The sequence below is a fragment of the Prionailurus bengalensis genome, chromosome F2, assembly GCF_016509475.1.
Source record: "Prionailurus bengalensis isolate Pbe53 chromosome F2, Fcat_Pben_1.1_paternal_pri, whole genome shotgun sequence".
In the NCBI taxonomy this organism is placed as follows: domain Eukaryota; kingdom Metazoa; phylum Chordata; class Mammalia; order Carnivora; family Felidae; genus Prionailurus; species Prionailurus bengalensis.
The window spans coordinates 72,186,596-72,206,808 of record NC_057353.1 but is presented as its reverse complement, the minus strand read 5'-3'; the positions used below and the strand labels follow the sequence as shown (position 1 = coordinate 72,206,808).

General features: G+C 51.6%; 1 protein-coding gene across 6 annotated transcripts in view; it reads left to right on the top strand.

The window, feature by feature from the left end:
- The window catches only part of CYRIB (CYFIP related Rac1 interactor B), a 148,375-nt gene that overhangs the window by 399 nt on the left and 127,763 nt on the right, over window positions 1-20,213 (top strand). The window lies entirely within an intron of this gene.

Below are 20,213 nucleotides of genomic sequence, written 5' to 3'. Positions count from 1 at the left end.
CGCGGGGCGCGCGCGGTGGGTGCGGGGACGGGGGTGCGGGCCGGGCGCCGCGGCGGCGGGAGAGGGGACGCCGCAGGGGTGGGGGCGGCGCGGGGGGCCCAGAGGACGCGCCGGGGGCGGGAGGGCGAGGTGGGGGGGGGGAGCGCACGCCGCGGGGCCGCCGCCCGGGTCCACCCAGCTGCGGGGAGCGCGCGGCGGGGCCCCGCGCGGGGAGGGAGGGGGCGCTCGGGGTGGCTGCCCCCCAAGACCCCTCCTGCGCGCCAGGTGAGGGCGCGGGGTCTGGCCCCGGCGCAGCGCAGCCCGCGCCAACTTGCTTGGGGGCTGGAAGGCCAGGCGCTTCGAAGAGAGGAACTGGAGGGGGTGAGCAAAATCTCCATTGGCCTCAAGACTTCCTCCTGGGGTAACCACCCGCCTATGTTTAAAGAGCACTTCCTCTTTGCCCTTTATCTTTTCATCATCTTTTTTTTTTTTTTTTTCTTAAATGGAAGTTCAGTGTTACCGGGTGGGTGCCCTTGCAGCCTGCAGGGCTTTTCCTGGGTCTGTGTTCACACACAGTGGGTCTCGAACCGGTGCGTCCCGTGTTGAGGGTGGGAGGGAGAAGGAACCGGGGACTTCGACCCCCCCCCCCTTCCCCAGCTGGAACCCTGCGTGTGTGTGTGGGGGGGGGGTCGCATTTGATCCCCACCCAGCTGCAAGAAATGGAGCCGGTGGGGGGAGGGGGGGTTCAGCGGGAAGGAGGCTCCGCTGGGGAGTGTCACGTGGACTTTGCACCTATGCTAAATTCCTGGCCCTGCAGCCTCGCTAGCTGTGTGACCTTGGGCAAATCGCTCACCCTCTCCGGTCTTAGATGTCTGTCTGTAAAATGGGTGCTTTGAGTAGGGCCTAGAGAAAGTGAGCGTGGACTTCCTGGCCTGGAGGGGGCGCAGTAATGGAAAGTCTCATTGTCAGTCATCTGGCCTCTAATTTCTGCATCCCCCTCCGCCTGGAAGGGGTCCCTGGGCACCTGGGACGCTCTGGGTAGATGTTTGTGAGAGGAAGAGCTGGCTCCGTGAATTTTGAGAAGTGAGTGGGTGTGGGTCTACGTTTTGGCTTCCTTGCCCTGTAACATCCATCCCACAATCCCCAGAGAGCCACGTTTTGCCACCTGGGATCTCAGTAATCCATCCCCTCCCCAGGAGGATTATCTTGTGAAAATATTGATTCCTTGTGAAAAGGAGCTTAAACTCTGACTTTGAGCCTCTCCTATTCTTGGAAGAGTGCATTCTGTGGAAATGAAAAGGAAGCATCTTTTTGATTGCCACCACCAGATGACTGTCCGACGAGGGGGTGGCCAGGGCTAACAGCTGGGCTGTTTTCCCAGGCTTGGGGGTTCCTGTAAACTTGGAGGAAGCTGGGGAGAGGTGGTTTTTCTCTCTTGGTGGGGCATGCGGGAGTGGTCAGTGGGCCTGAGTTTTCTTCCTGGGGAGGCACGTTGGAATGTGCATTTTCCGGATTTTGCCGAGACTTTTGGCATGGGGAGGGGCAGTGTGTGTGATGAAGGAGGCTAGGGTGAGGTTAATACGCAGGGGTACTTGGAGATGGCCATCAGATAAAGGGCCACCATGGGTTTCTGCACTTTGGGAGGTTTTAAAAGTAATTTTGCTTTCGCTGTCCCTTCTCCTTTCTCAGCTCCCAAAGGCTTCTGAGCACCTCTCTTAGCATCCTGTGTGTGTGTGTTTTTGTTTTTCCCACATCTGGAGGGCAGGAGGTGAGCCTGAGTGCTACTATGGTGACAGGCAAGAGCAGGTGCCTTTATGCAGCAGCCAGCTGTGGTGTGAACACCTGCAGATTCATTTTTAAGTCGTGGAGTGGTTCACGGTTACCTGTGAAGCAGAGGTTTTATTCTTACTTTACAAGACCTAGAGAGAGTGCAGGACTTGGTCTCAGACCCTTAGTAAGTGGTGGATTCAGGATCCTCACCCGCCTTCGTCTGGAACGCGCTCTCGCTCTTTTCTGTGGGCTCGGCTCCCTTCTGAATGGCCTTTGTGTTTCCCTTGGCACCTGGCAGGCTGTCTGGCATATGCTTGGATACACGGTACATGTTTTGTGACAGACGAACAAAAGAGAGATGGTTTCCCTTTGGCTCTTTATGGAGGTACATTCTGTCTCCACCTCAAGGTCAGTGTACTGGCCTGTAGGTGACCTTGAGATTGTTCTCTGGCAGTTCTTGATTCCCCATTCTGGAATCCCAGCCTCTGACAGCTTACCTCAGGATCCAGAGACCATGACAGGAGGGACTCTTGAGGGACGCCAGGGCCAAGAGATTGTGGCCTCACGCTCAGCATTGCTGTCCCCTCCTTGTTTGAAGAGACCTCTGTCCTGTGGCTTCAGCAGGCTGGGACTTGGCCGTCTTCGGTGAAACCATCTTCCAGTGAGCACTGTGGAGGCAGTGTTGTGTCAGTGACACATCAGATTTTAGATGGGTCCACTTTCGCTACGCGCTGGCCGGGCAGCCTTCGAGAGGTCGCTGCACTCCTGGAACCATCTTTTCCGCATCTGTGACCAGGCAAAATCACCTCCGCTCTACCTGCTTCACCTCACAGGTGCCTAAGAGAGCAAGACCCAAATCCACACCTCCACTTTTGCCACTTACTGCCCATGGGCATGTCACCACGTTTCAGAGCCTCAGTGTTCTCATTTGTAAAATGGGACCATTTAGCGTGGGGTTGCTTTGCTCGTGCAGGAGCGGGGCGCCCTTAGCTGAGACCCCTGATAAATGGCGGTCCTCATCAGCGGTGACATTCAGCCTTTCCTCAGCTGCAGGATGAGCTTCTCAAAGGCCAGACCCACCTCTCTGTTTTAACCTGACTTGGAGCTTCTCCAGACAAGTAAATTGAGGCGGGGAGAGGAACCGGCTGATTTTATTCATTCTCTCCTTCCCTGTCTGGGACAGTTGATAAAAGCTCTATGAGAAAGCATCATCAAGATCATGTTTTGGGGAGCCTGGGTGGCTCAGTCAGTTAAGCATCTGACTTCGGCTCAGGTCATGATCTCACGGTTTGTGGGTTCGAGCCCCACGTCGGGCTCTGTGCTGACAGCTCGGAGCCTGGAGCCCTCTTCGGATTGTGTCTCCCTCTCTTTCTGCTCCTCCCCTGCTTCTGCTCGGTTTCTCTCTGTCTCTCAAAAATAAATAAGTGTAAAAAAAAATAAAAAGATCATGTTTTTTGGGGGAGCCTGGGCAGTTCAGTTGATTAAGCATCTGACTCTTGATTTCAGCTCAGGTCATGATCTCACAGTTCGTGAATTTGAGCCCTGAGTCTGGCTGACAGTGCGGAGCCTGCTTGGGATTGTCTCTGTCTCTGTCTCTGTCTGTCTGTCTGTCTCTCTCTCCCTCCCTCCCTCCCTCCCCCCCTCCCGTCTCTCTTCATGCCCCTTTCCCACTCACACTCGCTCTCTCTCAAAAATAAATAAACTTAAAAAAAAAAGATCATGTTTTTCATCCATTTCTGAGGGCAAAGGTCTTTTTCCCCTCTCATGAAGTTAACTCTTTACATGTTCATGACATTCACTTCCTATCTCATAACCTTCCCATGAACTCCTTCCAGCTTTCCATCAACCCCGGAGTCCCCCAGATTCTCAGAAGGACAAAGCCCCTGTTGCTTAGGAGTTAAGTCTTTGATGGGCTGAAAAGGGGTGAGTGGCCTCACCAGGTTGAAAGAAAGGTAGGAACTTAGCCAAGGATGCATGAGGTTAAGGGCCATGATATTTGTCCTGTTATGCTTTTCTACTTGTAGGGGCGGGTTGTGGGTATGGCTTTAGGGCTCAGACTACCTGGGTTCGCATCCTGGTTCTGCTGCTTACCAGCTCTGTGACCTTGGGCAAGATTTATCCTCTCTCTCTGGGCCTTCTTCAGCTTTCAAATGAGGAGTGGTACACCGCCTGGAAGGGTTGTTGTGGAGATCAAGGAGAACCTTCCAGCACATTGCCTGGCTCATAGGATGTGCTCTGCCAATGTCCCTTCCTTTCCCCCTACCCCGGTTCTTTCCATCCCCACCCCCGTCCCGTTGTCCTATCCCTCTCCTAACCAGGCTCTGGTTCCCACTGGTAATTGAGCCTTTGGCTGGCGGCTTCTTCTTAGATTCCAGTTCAAGGCGCCATGCCTTCCCAAACCAGTCGTTGACTGGCTTTCATACGGTGCTTCCGCTGAATGAAGAGATAATCATACCAGAGCTTGTCAAGAAGAGTAAACTGGGGAGTCGTTGAATTTACGTTCTGTCCCATTGATTTTTTTTTTTTTTTCCCTTTTCGAAGACTGACTTACTAGTTGCCATCTGCTCTGAGGGAAGGAGACATCGTGTTCATAAATATATAAATAATCGAAGTCAACGAGGAGATTTGTTTAAAGAAGTGTGGCTGAGGGTGATTTTAATAAATATTTAAGATAATCTGAAACCATTAGAGGAATTGCAGGGTTTATGAAAAAACTGGAAGTGTGTTTTGGAGAAGTTTCTTTTCTTCCCAAGTCGAGTAAGTGTCAAGAGTAGAAAATGAGGGCAGAGCATCTTCTGACCTTGGACCCAGGGCCGTGAGGGACAGGAAGGGCCGCCAGTCCGTTTGTCTCTACTGTGGGATGTTGGCAGTGGGGTTGTCACCCATTTATAGGGACTGATGGGTGGGGACGTTGAGGGTAGCCAAATCCACAGAACCAAGGGGAAGGGACCTCAACATTTTTGAGAGGTACTTGAGACTCGGGCGACGAGTGGATAACACATGTCAGGAGTCACCCTGGGGCCTGCACGTTTCAGATCCTGCCTGTGAGAGTCAGTGGCAAGCTTCTAGAAGGTTTCTAAAGACACATCTTTTTTTGGTTAGCGATGGGCTGCGTTTTAGTGAGTCCTGCTAAGGCCCATAAGTTGGAAGGCTTCTAGGTGGTCAATGCGAGGGATGTGGGAGTAGGGGCACGTGAGAGCCGAGGAGCATCTTGGAACAGGGCTTCCCAAACTGGAGTGTTCCCTCAAATCACTTGGAGGTTTCTCTGCAGCTTCTGAGTCAGAGGTGGGGGTGGGCAAAGATTCTGGTCCGGGGACCGCACTTGGAGTAGGGAGAATGTGGAAGCCCCCACTCCCGTCATTCATTCAGGACCCGGAGCTCGTAGATGTGAATCTGAACATGACACTGAGTGTCGTGGGGCAGCTCGGCAGTGGAAGAGGCAGCAAGGCCCATGATACACACAATTAAAAAGACGGAGGCCTAGAACAGATGGCAGTGACAACACAGCAGGCTGGGCAGGCCCAGGAGGCACCGAACAAGACCCACGAGGCCTGGACCCTCTGAACAGTTGAGGTGGGGAGGGCGGCATTGTGAGCACAACAGGCCTTCACACGTGGTCGTGGGCTGCAAGGATCGAGCAGGAAGTTCATGCTCAGAGGGTCAGGTTTTAGGCGTCCAGTAGTCTTAATTTAACACACGAGGGAACTGGAACCCAGAAGGGGAAGCATCTTGCTCAAGAGACCAAATCAGGCCTGGAACCCGGGTCTTAGCCAGGCCCCTTCACGTGGCTGCGTGGTACCTGGGGGCCGACCTCAGCGCAGGGCAGCCCCAGCCCAGGGGATGGTGCCGGCTGGACGTCCTGCCTCAGCTCAGCGGTACCGGTGCTGGTGACCTTTCTGCCACAGGGGACTAAGCCCAACGCAGGAAAAGCAACAAGGTTGAATTCAGGCTCCGTCAGAGGCTGATGGCCCACTTGCCCTTCCCCTGCCAGCACCCTCAGATTTGGGGAGTACAGTGGGGAGCATTCACACAGAGGAGTCAAGGACAGGAGGGCACTTGGGCAGCAAGCAACTTTGCTTGTCTGCTTCAGAGATCCTCCCGTGACCGGCTCTGTCTGGCCACTTGGAGCTCTTTGGGATGTAAACCCAGTGCCTTCTCAGCAGACGCTGCCACACTATGGAGCCGGAGGAGCCCCTGCCCAGTGGCCGCGTGACCTTGGGCCAGTCCCTCACCTTGCTGAGCCAGAACGGTCCTGGTCCCGGATGAGGCTGGGCTAGCAGCGCCCGGTGTCCCAGCATCCCGGGTGGCTTGGGGGACTAAATGATATCAGGTGCGTGGAAGTTGCCAGCCAGCCCCCCGCAGAAACACTCCCTGTAGGTCCACCTCCCGCGGGACGTAGCCCCAGGTGAGTGAGCACTGATTTGTCCAGTGCAGGTTTCCGTCCAGGGCCATGCCCTTGGAGGAGATGGGGGGTATGAATTTGATGGGGGGGCAGGTGTTTCTTTAAGACACCTGCAGACTGCTGGGGTGGCTTCATGCAAAACCAGACGCCGTGGTTGGCCCCTCTGGGGGTCTTCTTTGGCAGGGGGCGCTGGCAGGGTGAAGGACTGTGCACCGGGGGCCAGGTACATCTCCGTTCACAGCCGGCTCCCTAGCTGTGGAGTCTTTCAGATCGCACAGCCTCGTCTGGCATCACAGTGCCTGTTTCACAGCTTGTTGTGGCTCTTACATCAGAAAATGTCTGACTGTGCCTGGCTCAGGGCCCGATGTCTGAGAGGTGCTCCATGATGCAAGTCCGCTGTCCACACAGCCTCCGGGGCTGGGACTCGGGGAGAGGAGCCTGCAGACTCAGGGAGGCCTTCCCTGCCAGTCTCTGCACCAGCCCCAGCTTTGCTCAAAACCAGAGTTGAAGTAAAATGCAGAAGACAATGTGGAAGTGAAACTCGGCCAATAACATCCTAAAATGTCTGCCCTGCTCCCCTGAACTCTAGTTTTGTGTACTGCCCTGAGTCCCCGAGGCATCAGAGGCCAGCCAGTGTGCACAAGATCACACGGGCTTGTGAATGAAAGCAGAGTGAGGTTTTCCAGTCCTTTCTGAGCACACCTTGGTTGCTGTCAAGCGTTCAGTTCATAATGGAGGAACCACGTCCATCCTGCCATTCAGGGACTATCATTAAGTGAACGCCTACTGTGTGCTAGGCCCTGTGATGGGTCCAGGTGGGGAATACACACTGTGTGTCCCCACTGCCACCCACTCAAGTCTCTAAGGGCCTGTGTGGCTTGAGAAGGAAGGCTTTGTTTCCTTGGGCTAACCCACACCCAGCCCCCCTGAGGCCCGTCCTTGTCACCCAGGAACTGGAGAAGCTCTCTGGCTAGATTTGGGGACAGGAGAGCAGGGGCAGTCACTTGACGCCAGAGAGGACAGAGCAGCGGGCTGATTGAGCAGGGCAGGAAAGGGGACTGAGGCAGCATTTCCAACCCTTTGTGCAGGCATTTATGGCCCAGGCAGAGGCCTCCCGAATCACACGGCTCCCATGAGCATGTTGTGGCTTTCGTGATTTTGTTTTGTTTTTTTTTTTTTTGAAATAATAACCACTTTCCCTGTTGAGCGTGGACGATGTGTGTCTGCGTGTTTTATTTCTTTTTTTTTTTTTTAACGTTTATTTATTTTTGAGACAGAGAGACAGAGCATGAATGGGGGAGGGTCAGAGAGAGAGGGAGACACACAATCTGAAACAAGCTCCAGGCTCCGAGCTGTCAGCACAGAGCCCGACGCAGGGCTCGAACCCACAAACCGTGAGATCATGACCTGAGCCGAAGTCGAACGCTCAACCGACTGAGCCACCCAGGCGCCCCTGCGTGTTTTATTTCTTATGTTCGTGGGAACTCCGCGAGGCAGGTCATGTTACCCCATCTGACAGATGACGAGACAGAAAACTCAGAGGCTGAGGGAGAACAGAGCTAGAATTAAAAGCTGCCTCACCAGCTTCAGCTCCCACCTGCTGTTTTGACTGCCCCTTTCAGGTGAACCTTGAACATAACTCCCCAAATCTGTAAAGTGAGCGGTGTACCTGAGTAGTTTCTGCTGCTGCTCAATGATGCTGGAAGGGGGTGGGTTTCTAAGGTCGGGGCGGGGGGGGGGGTGGTGTTCATGGTAGGCATCTCGGCCACCAGTGTCACCAGAACCACCTGCTGTGAACAGCCAGCCAAGGAAGGTCAGATTTATAAAGCACTCTTGCAAGGAGATGGAGGACTTGGGCTAATTTGAGTCTTGAGGCTTTTTGGTAAATTCAGTGTGAAACTGACTCACGCTATTAATACCCCTCTTGATGCATTTGGTGTTGGGATTTGCAGCGCATCGCATGGTCTGCAGGCACCCCCACAAGAGAAAGATTTGGGGGGGGAATATGGGTTCTGTGGGTTCGTGTGTCAGGGGGGTTGAATTTGAAAGGGAAATCTCAGTGTTTGGACAGCGGCCGTTGTAGCCTTGAGAAAGTAAGTGGACACAGTATTAATGCCTCTGCTTGTTCCTCCCATCCACTTTCAGTATGTGAACTTGCCAGAACATTCTACGCATGTGTCCCCTCTTCCCCAGTATTCTTCCATCTGACATAATCTGGTGTACTTAAGCTTCCAGGGTGGGAGGGCCAAGAATCTACATTCTGAACAAGCCTTCTCCGGTGATTCTGGTGCAGACCCAGTTTGAGAACCCCGAGGTCCTGTAATCTCCTACCCCTGTAACGATCTATTTCTAACTCCGGGGGTGCTGGGGGTGGGGTGGCTGGTGTTCAGATGGAAAGGACATTGAAGATCACCTTAGTCCCATCCTTCCCAGACCTTTTCAGGCCATGGCTCACCCAGGAAACAGAATTTGTAAGGTGTGGGTCGGGTGGCGGGTAGGAAAAGGGGACACATCTCACAGCTGGAGGTGACCGACCGCAGGACCCATCTGCCCAAAGTGCTGAGGAGGTCAACATCTCAACACGGGGCAGCTCTCTCTCGGAATCCCACTTGGGCAGCGCTGATTCTCCTCCAAGGTGGGAGCCTGTTCAGACAGCCGGAGGAGGCCCAGAGAGGTGAGGTGAGTTGCCCAGAGTCATACAGGAGTTTGGGAATCATCTAGGTCACTCTTAGAAAGAAGGAGGGAGCAGGCCAGGGAGGTGAAAGCTTGCTAAGGGCTGTACAGGCAGCTCAGGGCCCAACGCGAGGACAAGTTTTCATGCCCTGACAGCCCGTCCTTGGCAGGCTGGTTATAAAGTCAGGGGCCCTCCCCCCCCTCCCCCTCCCCCCCTCCCCCCTCCCCCCAAGGCGTTCTCCAGCCTGGGAGGCCTGGTTTCCTGTTGTGATCGGAGACTGATTTTCTGCTACTACCTAACAGCACATCCCTCGAGCACCCAAGGAGGGCAAACCTTAACACAGCAGAGTTGTCTTAATCGTGACTTTCGGAAGTCCTGATGAAAATGAGGCATGAAGCCTGGTAAAAACGATCTCAGACAGTCTCCTAAATTGGCCCTGAGGGATCGTTTGCATACGGGGCTTTTGTGTACGTGATGGTGTGCAGTAACATGTTGCAGGAAATGTTTCGCACGCACAGTGGTGTATGATGTACCATCAAGTACAGTATCCAAAAATAAAACAAATACAAATTAAATACCACAGGCAAAATATACTTTTATGTTATTTAAACTCTTTAAAATAAAAATAAAGCGTTTGGCTCTTTGAGTAGAGTTGAATACGGCTGAGCTAAATTAGTACGTGATATACGGTTCCATTTATGTTGTGCTAGATGGGGGACCTCCTCAGAACGTGCCGTTGTCCTGACCCAACTGTGGGCTATATATATTACATATATGTATGTGTGATTATTCTAGGGGTCTCTCCTGCTTGAGTGTAATTAACTTTGGAGAGAATTTTTTTGTGTGTCCAGCTGTCCTGTGTGTCGGACCCAGTGGACAGGATGGAGGCCGTCTCTTTGGCCCTAGTGAGGCCTGACTCTTTTTTTTTTTTCTAAATAAAGGCAACATCCCTGGTCACAGCAGCCCCTAGATTTAGGACCTTTGACTGCCATTGATCCCACACATCTCCAGGATGTGGTTGGATCCCCCAATCTGGAGTGGATCTGAAAGGGCTCCTGCATCCATGAGGGACCCCAGCCTTGGGAGATGACCCCACTCCCTGAAGCCCTGCCTCCAAGTGGGACCTTCTCTTTCCCAAGCAGCATTTCTCAAAGTTTCAGTGGTGAAATGCAGGGGAAGTGTAGAAAAACGACATTTGCATACTTGTGACTTTCCCCTAGACCTCTCGCTTGCAGAAGTAAATGAGGAATAAAGAAGGTATGACCTTTGGAGTGTCCCCACCCCCTCTTCTGCCAGCACCTCCCCTCATGACCAGGAATGTGGTTGGAAAATGCCTCTCTCAGGTAAATTGATCTTTGTCTCCAGACCTTGGACACTTAAAACCGAAAGAGAAGGAACCTGATCTTTCGTTCTCCATCATATTAAGTAGCTGTTGGGGCAGGAGGGAGAGGGTATTTGATTCCACTTTGGAGCTTGTTCTTGTATGTGTTATGGAGCTCCCATTCAACAAGGGGGAGTTGAAAAGCCACTGAGATTGCCTGTGCTGATGTGCATAGACTGGAATGTTCCATAAGAGCTCAAGGCAGAGAAAACCCAGCAGGTGCCCCTATCCGCACCCCATGATGCCTAGGAGAGGTGTCCCCAGCCCCAGGAAGGAACCTGTGTCTTTTTTCTCGTGGCCAAGTGGGTCTTTGTAGGTCTTGTGGCCAACTGGGTCCTACAAAGACCCTTCTGGGAAACTATGGAATTTATGTTAAGAGTCATGAAGATACTTGTAACCTTTGACCCGGTGAACCTACTTCTGGCAAGATACCATAAAGGAACAGTTCCAAGTACGGACAGAATGTTGCACAAAGATGGTCAGCTTAGCGCCTTTGACAATAACAAATTGGAAGTAACCTAAGCATCTGAAATTGATCAAATATTTGAATCAGTCATGCTGTAGCCCCTCAAAAGAGGGCGCAGGAGGCTGGGAGGAAACTGAGAAAAGCAGTCATTTGTAGGAAAAAAGTTTGGAAGGAAATACACACCAAAACGGCATCCGAGGTTGTGGCAAGGGGCTATGAATGTGGATAAATTTCTTTTCCTTTCTCTTTTATGCATTTTCTGCAATGTGGTTATGAGATTACTTTTACTGGAAGAAAACCTTCTCCTCTCCCCTCTTCTCTGTTCCTCTCTGATCTCTTTTTTTTCAAAGAAACCGAGAACTCTACTGTTTGTAGGAGAAGAAAGAAAACCAGTGTTTAGATCACTTTATAAATAGTGTACGACAGAAGAGAGCAATGACTAAAACTTAGACCCAGGCGTCCCCGGGGTTAACATACTAACAGCCTTGCCAATAGGACTGGAACACAGCTGGAGAAAGACAGCTAGTGGTTCTTGAATAATAATAGCCACCCAGAGTGGACCCTCTTAGACCCATGGAGAAGGAGTCCCTGTTGCCTTTTGATAAGGGAGGTAACCTGAGGTCAGAGATCATGTGACTTTTGAAGACTCACCACCTGCCCTCTTGGTTAGCAGGTGATGGGGCGAAGGGCATCTGGGGACACCCCAAAGCCAGTGACTCTCCTCAAGTCATATGGAAATTACTTTCAGGGAAGGGTAGGATGAATGACAGCTGCCCATTAAGAACAGCCCAGTGTTTTCTGCGTGGGTGACTCCGAGACAAAAGTAAGCTTCCGGCTCAGGTGGAGGGAGCTGTGGTCTCCACGGGAGGTCGGCGAGCTTCTGTGCACCCGCATGTGGGTGCCCCCCTCCTCCGCCTGTGCATCCAGAGAGGGGGGTGCCCTTGATCTCTTAGGAGAAGGACCGCTCTTCAGAACCTGCTGCCTGCGCCCTGTGGCGGCTTCCAGCGGGCAGGGAAAGGATGCGTCAGTCCTTCTGAGAAACCTGTTAAAGGGCAGCCCAAGGCACCTCGGCGGGGGGCTGAGCGCAAACCGCTTAGGGGACTGCAGATTTCCAGACAGTCTCTGTGGTATTTAAGACGCCGTTTTCTCTCAAGTTCTGTGTCTGCCATGCAGCCCACTTGTCATCCCTGCCTGGGATGGAGAGGTTTTTGGAGAGGTTCTGGTTAAACTCGTCAGCCACGTTTTTTAAGGAAGGCACAGAGCATCCAAAGGTGCCTGGTGCACAGGTGCCACGTGTATGCTTGATGGATCAAGGTATGAACTAATTTTCTGCCTCGGGCGGAAAATGGGAAGTGTTTTTAAGCATTCATTTAAAACCCCAGGATTCATAATCTTGATGTATGTGTGTACGTGTTTCTGTGTTTAGATACGAAGGGAGACACGGTTGAGGCTCTCACATTGACATTTATGGAGTGTCCAGAACATTCCTCGTTTTCTCCATTCCCTTTGCCCTCTGTCCTCCTGTCGGGCACGTGAGCTGTGCTCCCCAGCCCCTTCCAGAAGAACGGGTATGTGGGGCAGGCAGGTGTGCTGCTTTGGGTGAGTGAAGGAAGAACAGAACGGAAGCTCCAGCTACTTGCTGGGCTGGGCCCCGGCTTCCCCAGCTGAGTCACGCCTGTTCCTCTCGCTGCAGTTTCAAGGGTCAGAGGAAAAAAGTGAAGGACCAGAGATCAGAGTGAAAAGCTGGCAAAGGCGCCTGTCACCCAACTAACCCCGTCAGCACCTGGTGGGGGAGACGGAGTTGAGCTCAGCAAATGGGAGCTGCTGGCCCTGGGGGTATGTTGAGCTGGTTTGGTGAAAGGTGGAGCCCCAGAGAAAGGTTGAAGCCTATGGCAGCCCCAAGGGTGCACTTCCCTGGGGACATGGGTTTCAGGGGCTCCTGAGGGGGCCGCTGCTGGGCACACAGGCTGTGCCACTGCCACGAGCTGCCACTCGGCTTCTCCCAGCCTCCCACCCTTCGTCCGTGGAGCAGTAGAACACTCCTTACTCAAGAGTGAGTTGGGTGATATGTCTGTCACCTCCCCACGTCCCTGTCCTAATGACCATTTACCTTAGGAGCACGGTCACCTTGCACCCTTCCAGAGCGCTGTGTCTGCTTTCTGGGGGCGGAGGGGGGTCATTTTCTAGGTCTTCCCTGCTCTCTCCTCTCCCCTCTTCCTTCCCTGTCCCCCCTCCCCATCCCCCCTCCGCCTTCCTGCACCCCTTTCTCAGAGCATGGGACAATTCCTCCGTTAGACTGAATAATTGAGAGCTAACTCTAGGAACAGACGTCTATGAATAGATGTGCTGGAAGAAAGCATTTTTGCCAAGTTTGAGCTGAGCTGAGTATTGTCAGCACTGAATTAAAGATGAGCTTCCTGGCTCTCTCTTCTACTTAGCATTGACCAAACACTATGTCTTGAATCTTAAGGAAAAAAAAAAAAAAAAAAAAGAAGGAAGAGAAAAAAGTCAGGGGCTTATATGACAGCAAGTAAAGTCTAATCACAACACTTCCCATACGTACGGAATTTTGTATATGCTGTGGCCTTGTTGTACTAAACATCGCTGAGCCCTAAGACTGGGCCTCTTTTTTTCTTTTCTTTTTTTTTTTTAATGTTTATTTGTTTTTGACAAAGAGAGACAGAGCATGAGCAAGGGAGGAGCAGAGAGCGAGGGAGACACAGAATCCGAGGCAGGCTCCAGGCTCGCAGCTGTCAGCACAGAGCCCGACGCGGGGCTCGAACTCACGGACTGTGAGATCATGACCTGAGCCGAAGTCGGACGCTCAACTGACTGAGCCACCCAGGTGCCCCTGGGCCTCTTTCTGTTTTAGGTCCACAGGTCAGGCCCATACTGTCTGGCTCCAAGCGTGTCTGCAGAACGAGTGCATACTTTTTTCAGAAAATTGAAGCCCAGAGAGGTTGAGGGATCTGTCCAAGGCTGCACGGCTGGTCAGGACCAGAGTTGAAACTTAATTTCTTGGCCCTGGCTACTCTTAAACTCCACTTGGTGGTCTCCTCACACATGCTCTTCAGGACGACAGGGAATCCAGAAAGTCAGAGACACAGCTCAGCTAAAGGAAAGAGTTTTACTGAGGCCTCGGTGCTCCTTTAGTCCGATGGCTGGTATTCCTTCACCCTCAAAATTAGCCTGCTCTCATGGTGGCCACATACACTGCCCTCCCCTCTCCGTTCCCTCCCCCGCTTGTGTGTTGAAGCATCTTCTCATTTGTGTGACCCTCTCTGGGTTTCCTCTGAAGCTCCTGGAAGCTACCCGGGGCCGCGTTGTGGAGCGAGTGAGAAGTCAGAGGGCAGCCGTGGCTTCTGCTGTGGAGTTGAGCGAAGGAAGACGTTGGTCCTCCGCGAGTGGGCACTGTCCTCTCTGTTAGGTGGTCCCCACGTTGGGTCTTCTCTGGACCGACCACTCTGTCTCGTTCCACGCTTTCCCTTTTCTCATCTGTGGAAATGGTGTTTCGTTCAGCAAACGCATCCAGAGCCCCTGTTGTGTGCTGGGTACAGTACTGTGGGCTCTGGTCCCTCATGCTAAGTGCTGCCCTGTCCCCTCAGCCAGCTCCGCGCCCTGTCTTACTTGGGTCCCTGTGCCTTCTTAGCCTGTAACTTCAGGAGGTTTTCCAGAAGGCTGTGCTCCCGATAGACTCCATGGGGAAGCCCACTGCCCCTCTCCCCACTCCATTTTTGGGTCCAGTGAGTGAAAACCCTGTCCTCACTGTTGTCTGTCTTTCTTTCTTTCTTTCTTTCTTTCTTTCTTTCTTTCTTTCTTTCTTTCTTTCTTTCTTTTTAACTTTGTTTTTTAACGTTTATTTATTTTTGAGACAGAGAGAGACAGAGCATGAATGGGGGAGGGGCAGAGAGAGAGGGAGGCACAGAATCGGAAGCAGACTCCAGGCTCTGAGCCATCAGCCCAGAGCCCGACGCGGGGCTCGAACTCACGGACCGCAAGATTGTGACCTGAGCTGAAGTCGGATGCTTAACTGACTGAGCCACCCAGGCACCCCTCTTTCTTTCCTTCTTTCTTTCTTTCTTTCTTTCTTTCTTTCTTTCTTTCCTTCCTTCCTTCCTTCCTTCCTTCCTTCCTTCCTTCCTTCTCTTTCTTTCCTTCCTTCCTTCCCTCTTCCTCTTCCCCATCCTCCTCCTCCTCTTCCTCCTCCTGCCTCCTCCTCCTCTTCCTCCTCTTCCTCCTCTTCCTCTTCCTCTTTCCCATCCACTTTCCCGTCCACTTTCAGCAAGCATTCATGAGACATGAACTGTGTGCTGGGGTTTGGGGCAGGTGCCCCAGGACAGAGATTAGCAGGATGTAGGCAGTGCTCACAGAGTCCTGGACTGTAGGAGGGGATGGACATAAAAACAAATCATTGCATTAATATGCAAAGTGTTAAAGTCCTCAACATCTTAAAACTCGGAAAATGACGATACACATTGTTTAGGGGGTATAGGCATATGTGTTAACAGTAAAAAGAGGGGCACCTGGGTCGCTCAGTCAGCTAAGCGTCTAACTTTTGGTTTCGGCTCAGGTCATGACCTCACAGTTTTGTGGGTTCGAGCCCCGCATCGGGCTCTGTGCTGGCGGTGCAGAGCCTGCTTGGGATTTTCTCTCTGTCTGTCTGTCTGTCTCTCTCTGCCCCTCCCCTGCTCATGCTATCTCTGTCTCTCTCTCAAAATAAATATATAAACTTAAAAAAAAAAGTAAAAAGAAATGCATGGCAGTGATAAATGCTCAGTTCAGGAGAGTGCTTACCTCTGGGGAATTGGGGAGATAAATATGATTGGGGGAGTGTGGTGCTGGGGGACTTTGTATTCGTTATATTTTATTCCTCAGGCTGGATGGTGGGTACAAGAAATGGTTTGATTAGTCTTTATGTATTTTTTGTGTGTATCTTAAATATTGCACTGTGAAACTTTTTTAAAGTTTATTTATTTATTTATTTATTTATTTATTTATTATTAAAAAAAAATTTTTTTTTCAACGTTTATTTATTTATTTGGGACAGGGAGAGACAGAGCATGAATGGGGAAGGGGCAGAGAGAGAGGGAGACACAGAATTGGAAGCAGGCTCCAGCCTCTGAGCCATCAGCCCAGAGCCCGACGCGGGGCTCGAACTCACGGACCGCGAGATCGTGACCTGGCTGAAGTCGGATGCTTAACCGACTGCGCCACCCAGGCGCCCCTATTTATTTATTTTGAGAGAAAGCGTATGTGGGGAAGGGGCGGAGAGGGAGAGGGAGAGAATCTGAAGCAGGCTCTGCACTCTCAACAGTTTGAGCCTGACAGGGGGCTCGAACTCAAGAACCACGAGATCATGACCTGAGCCGAAATCAAGAGTTCGGCTGCTTAACTGACTGAGCCACCCGGTGCCCCATACACAGTAAAACTTTTAAAATAGAATTGTAAGCAAGAGGTTATTTGGAGACGCTAGCCTATGAGGGATTCTAGCCAGATATAGAAGTTTCTCCTGTCTGTACATCTGGCCAAGCACAGGGCTCGGCCAAGCTTACACTCTCAGGATGTGTTGATGTGAACCCTGCCTGGAGGGGCTGGGAAAAGTTTTATAGAGAAGGTGACAGTTTGTACTGAGTTTTGAAGTTCCATGCTGGGAATAGCATTTCAGACAAAGGGAACAGCATATGCAAAAGCAAGCAGGCCAGCATTCAAGGAACTGCAAGGTGTGTGTGGCTGCATCAGCTCAGCTTTGGGGCAGTCCTGCAGCGCGTTTTGCTTGTCATCGTTTCTACTTAGAATGGCCCAGAATCCAGGTTTGTTTGGAGTTGACTCAGGATAGATTCCCCTCTGGTATTAGAAGCAAGTCAATTTTCAGAGAGTGCTTCAGTGTTATCAGGGCCTCAGCTTTGTGAGAGCTGGTGTCAGTCCAAGGAGATTGGCTTCAGCTTCAAGCGCAGGAAGCCGCTGGTAAACTGAGACTCTGATAAAGGAGTTGGACCTGTAGAGCGTAAAAGCCGGTGACAAAGATCGTCTTGTACAGAAAAGAGCCAAGGCTGCCATTGTGTCACGTTAAAGACCCATCTGGGAAAACGCTCCAAAGAGCGGGGAGGGGCAGAAGGGCAGTCTTTCTGTTTAGTGGCTCTGGGAATAATGTATATTCAAGATGGTTTTCTTTGAAAACATTTGCAAAGCCAGCGGAGCCCTCGGGAGAGTCCGATTAAAGCGGTGAGGGGGAATTTCATCTGTGCTTAATCAGAGACATCGACTGTTTTCTGGGCCTCCCTCTTCCCCTCCCCACTGTTGTCTTTATTTGTGGAAACGTGTTCATTGGGGGTTCGTTAAGGCTGGTCCTGGGATCACCCCTCATTTGCCCACTTTGATCTCTGGGAAGTCATCCGCTTCCCGGGGGATCCTTGGGGCTCCCAGGCTCCTTTCCATCTTGGCCACTTGTGTTCAAATTCAGGCCAGACTCTCATCCATACTTGACAAGAGAGGTAATTCTCCACACCCCAGGTTCCTACCCGGACGGAGGAGGGACATGGTTTGAGGGCAGGTGTCACTTAGCCGGGGTCTGCTGCAGTGACCACGTGAGGAGCCAGACGCCTCGGGAGGTGAGATGACAGCGTACGTTCTGGAAGGGGGTGACCTCAACGCCTGACACTTTATTTGGAACACAGGTTCCTCCACCGAAGGTTGTCTTCAACTAACCTGCATGTCCACGGCTTTTTAAATGCCGTCTTGATGAGCTGTGTGACAGGAGTGGGGGACGGGGAGCCACCTTAGCTGCATGATCTACGAGGAACTTAGCGCACATCTCCCACCGGGGACCAATTAATTCTGCAGGAAGTTATGGTTTACATTTTGCCTGGGAACACAGGCACTGCGCACCATCCACGGCCCTTGGCCCGCCAAGATCCTCCCTGCAAGGTCTGCTTAATCACCGTCCTGCTTGAAAACTCACACAGCATTTCCCCATGATTTTATTAGCTAGTCTTTACCTGCATTTCATCTGCTTTCTCTTAACCACTTTTTTTTGGGGGGGGTGTGTTTATAGACCTTGAGTAAACATAAATCCTTGGTTTTAATTAGGAAGCCAGCGATGGCCAGAAGAAGAGGCTCCTTCTCTGCATTTCTCTTGCATTGTGGATGTGGACAGGAGAACAGATGGAGGCAGGGTACCCTGATGGCTGATAGAATGACCTGGGGGTGAAAAATTGCATGGTCTCCCACCCCCTCAATAGACCATGTGCCCTGATTCAGCTCAAGTTACATCTTGACGTTATCTGCAATGATCACTTGACATTACCCGTAATTCATTCATTCATTCACTCATTGATTCACCAGAGGGACATCACTTTTTGTAACACCATTTCATAGTCAGACCCTAGTGATGTTGGCTTGTGTTCACTCTGCGTTTCTGCCCCTACAGTGGAGCATAGCGTGGGTGCTCAGTAAATATTTGTTTAATGAATACACGAGTGCCTGACATTCCGTCATTAGGAATCCTTTTTTTTTTTTTCTTTTAATCGCAGGCTCTGTCTCCTTGTATCTTAAAAAATGCCCAGAGGGAGGGTATGGAATCCCAACAATAAATTGATCACAGGAGGGCAGATGGAAATCTGTGGTTCTTGGAGAGAGGGAGAGCCAGAAGCTGGCCGGGGTGTCCAGTGTGTGTGGAGTGGGATTAGTGGCCCAGCATCCATGCTTTTGGAGACACACTGGTCTAGAAACCAAGTGTGTGTGTGTGTGTGTGTGTGGGGGTGATGCCAGATTCTTACCTTACATGCCTACGCATTCATTCTGCCCCCATTGCGTGCCACAGTGGAGTAGGTCCTGTGGATACAGTGATGCGTGAGGTCTAAGAGTCCCTTTTTCCTCTAGGCCAGGGAGTTTCGATTGAAGGACAGTGATGATACAGGGAGCTGTGAGCTCATGATGGGGGAGGGGACATTGAACTCAGCCAGAGAGACCAAGGAGGGCTTCCTAGAGGAAGAGGCATCCAAAAGGGCAGGGGCTGTATTTTATTACTCTTCAGATTCCTAGCTCTAAGCAAAGTGCCTTGCACCTAACAGGTGTTCAGTGAATGATGAATGAATGAATGAATGAATGAATGAATGAAAGTGTTTAGTAAACTGGAAAATGGGGTACAAATGGCAGGTGTTGGCATCCTGATTTGTGGAGGGTTGAGGAGGGGCACCTGAGATTAGCTTTATCTCCCATTTTCGGAGGACTGACTGTTGCCAAGAGCCGGGGTGTGCCCTGGGGCACCTAGGGTGTCTGCTTCTGCCTTCGTCGCCCCCATTCAGGGAAGCAGACTGCCCAGGGCTTGAAATTTTTAACCAACTCAGTAGCCAGCAGCTGTTCTGGTAGGATCCAGATTTGGGCACGCAGCCCTTGTCCTCTGGGTCGGTCCTAGGGCTGGCAGCTGACTAAGCAGGTAGCTATGCGTGTGTGTGTGTGTGTGTGTGTGTGTGTGTGTGTGTGTGTGTGTGTAGATGTGAAGTAATGCCCAGCGAATGCTTAAAAAGGTCTGCAGCATATATTCACATCACCTCTAACCCTCCGTCCAGCTGCCGTCCCCAAAGTGAAAGTGACTTTTCCTCTAGTTGACTGGACTTCTGGAAGTCAGGGACGGCAGCAGATTTATCTTTGTAACCCAGATACCCAGCATAGGACGTGATACATCTGGGTCTTGGGCCAGTTTGCAGAATGCATGCATGCATGCACGCGTGAACACATGAATGAATGCACTTCAGGTAATGGCAATGGAGTTATCCAGAATGCATCTGCAGCTTAATGTCTTTATGGGGTAGAGGGAGAGGGATGTTTTTCTGGAAGTGACCTTTTGCTACTACTTTAGATGTTTTGCAATAGCAGATACTTGAAATTCTGCTTGACACTTGCTCTCTGTGGTGAGAGATGAAGAAACCCTTCCTTTGTTCACACTTGGCTCTGGTGCTGTGTAGACACAGGCAGGGGCCTGTCCCTCACATCTGCCACCCTGGGAGTTTCTGAGTCCACTCTGGGGGACCAGTAATAGAGAGAAAGGGCTCATGGACCTACAGTTAATTTCTACAGTCTTGGTGAATTGATATGTCTCATGGACACTTTCTATATTTTGGGGTGCTCAGCATCCTGCCCACCTTCCTGTTTGGGAGAACATCCAGTATGTAGGTCTTGGAAGGGGATGGAGCTCTGGCTCTCAGTAGGGAGGTGGAGGCAGACCAGACATTCTTTCTTCCCTCCTCCACTCGGCCACTTGGCATTGGTTCTGGCTGAGTTCCGCAATGAAAGCGGGGGTAGTGAGCAGCTCTTCCGAACTGGAGTCCAGTTGAGAATGGCAGGTGTCCTAAGCAGATGTCCTGTGGTGTGGCCTGGCTCATATTTCCACTCTGCCCAGTCCCCTTTGGTCCTTAATCCCAGCCTGGTTCTCCAGCCTGCCTGTTGCTCCTGGGGCTTTCTGTTATGTTCTCATCAAATTCCTTTTCTCCATAAAATAGTCATAGCTGACTCCTGTTGTCTGTAATCAATAACCCGGACTGAC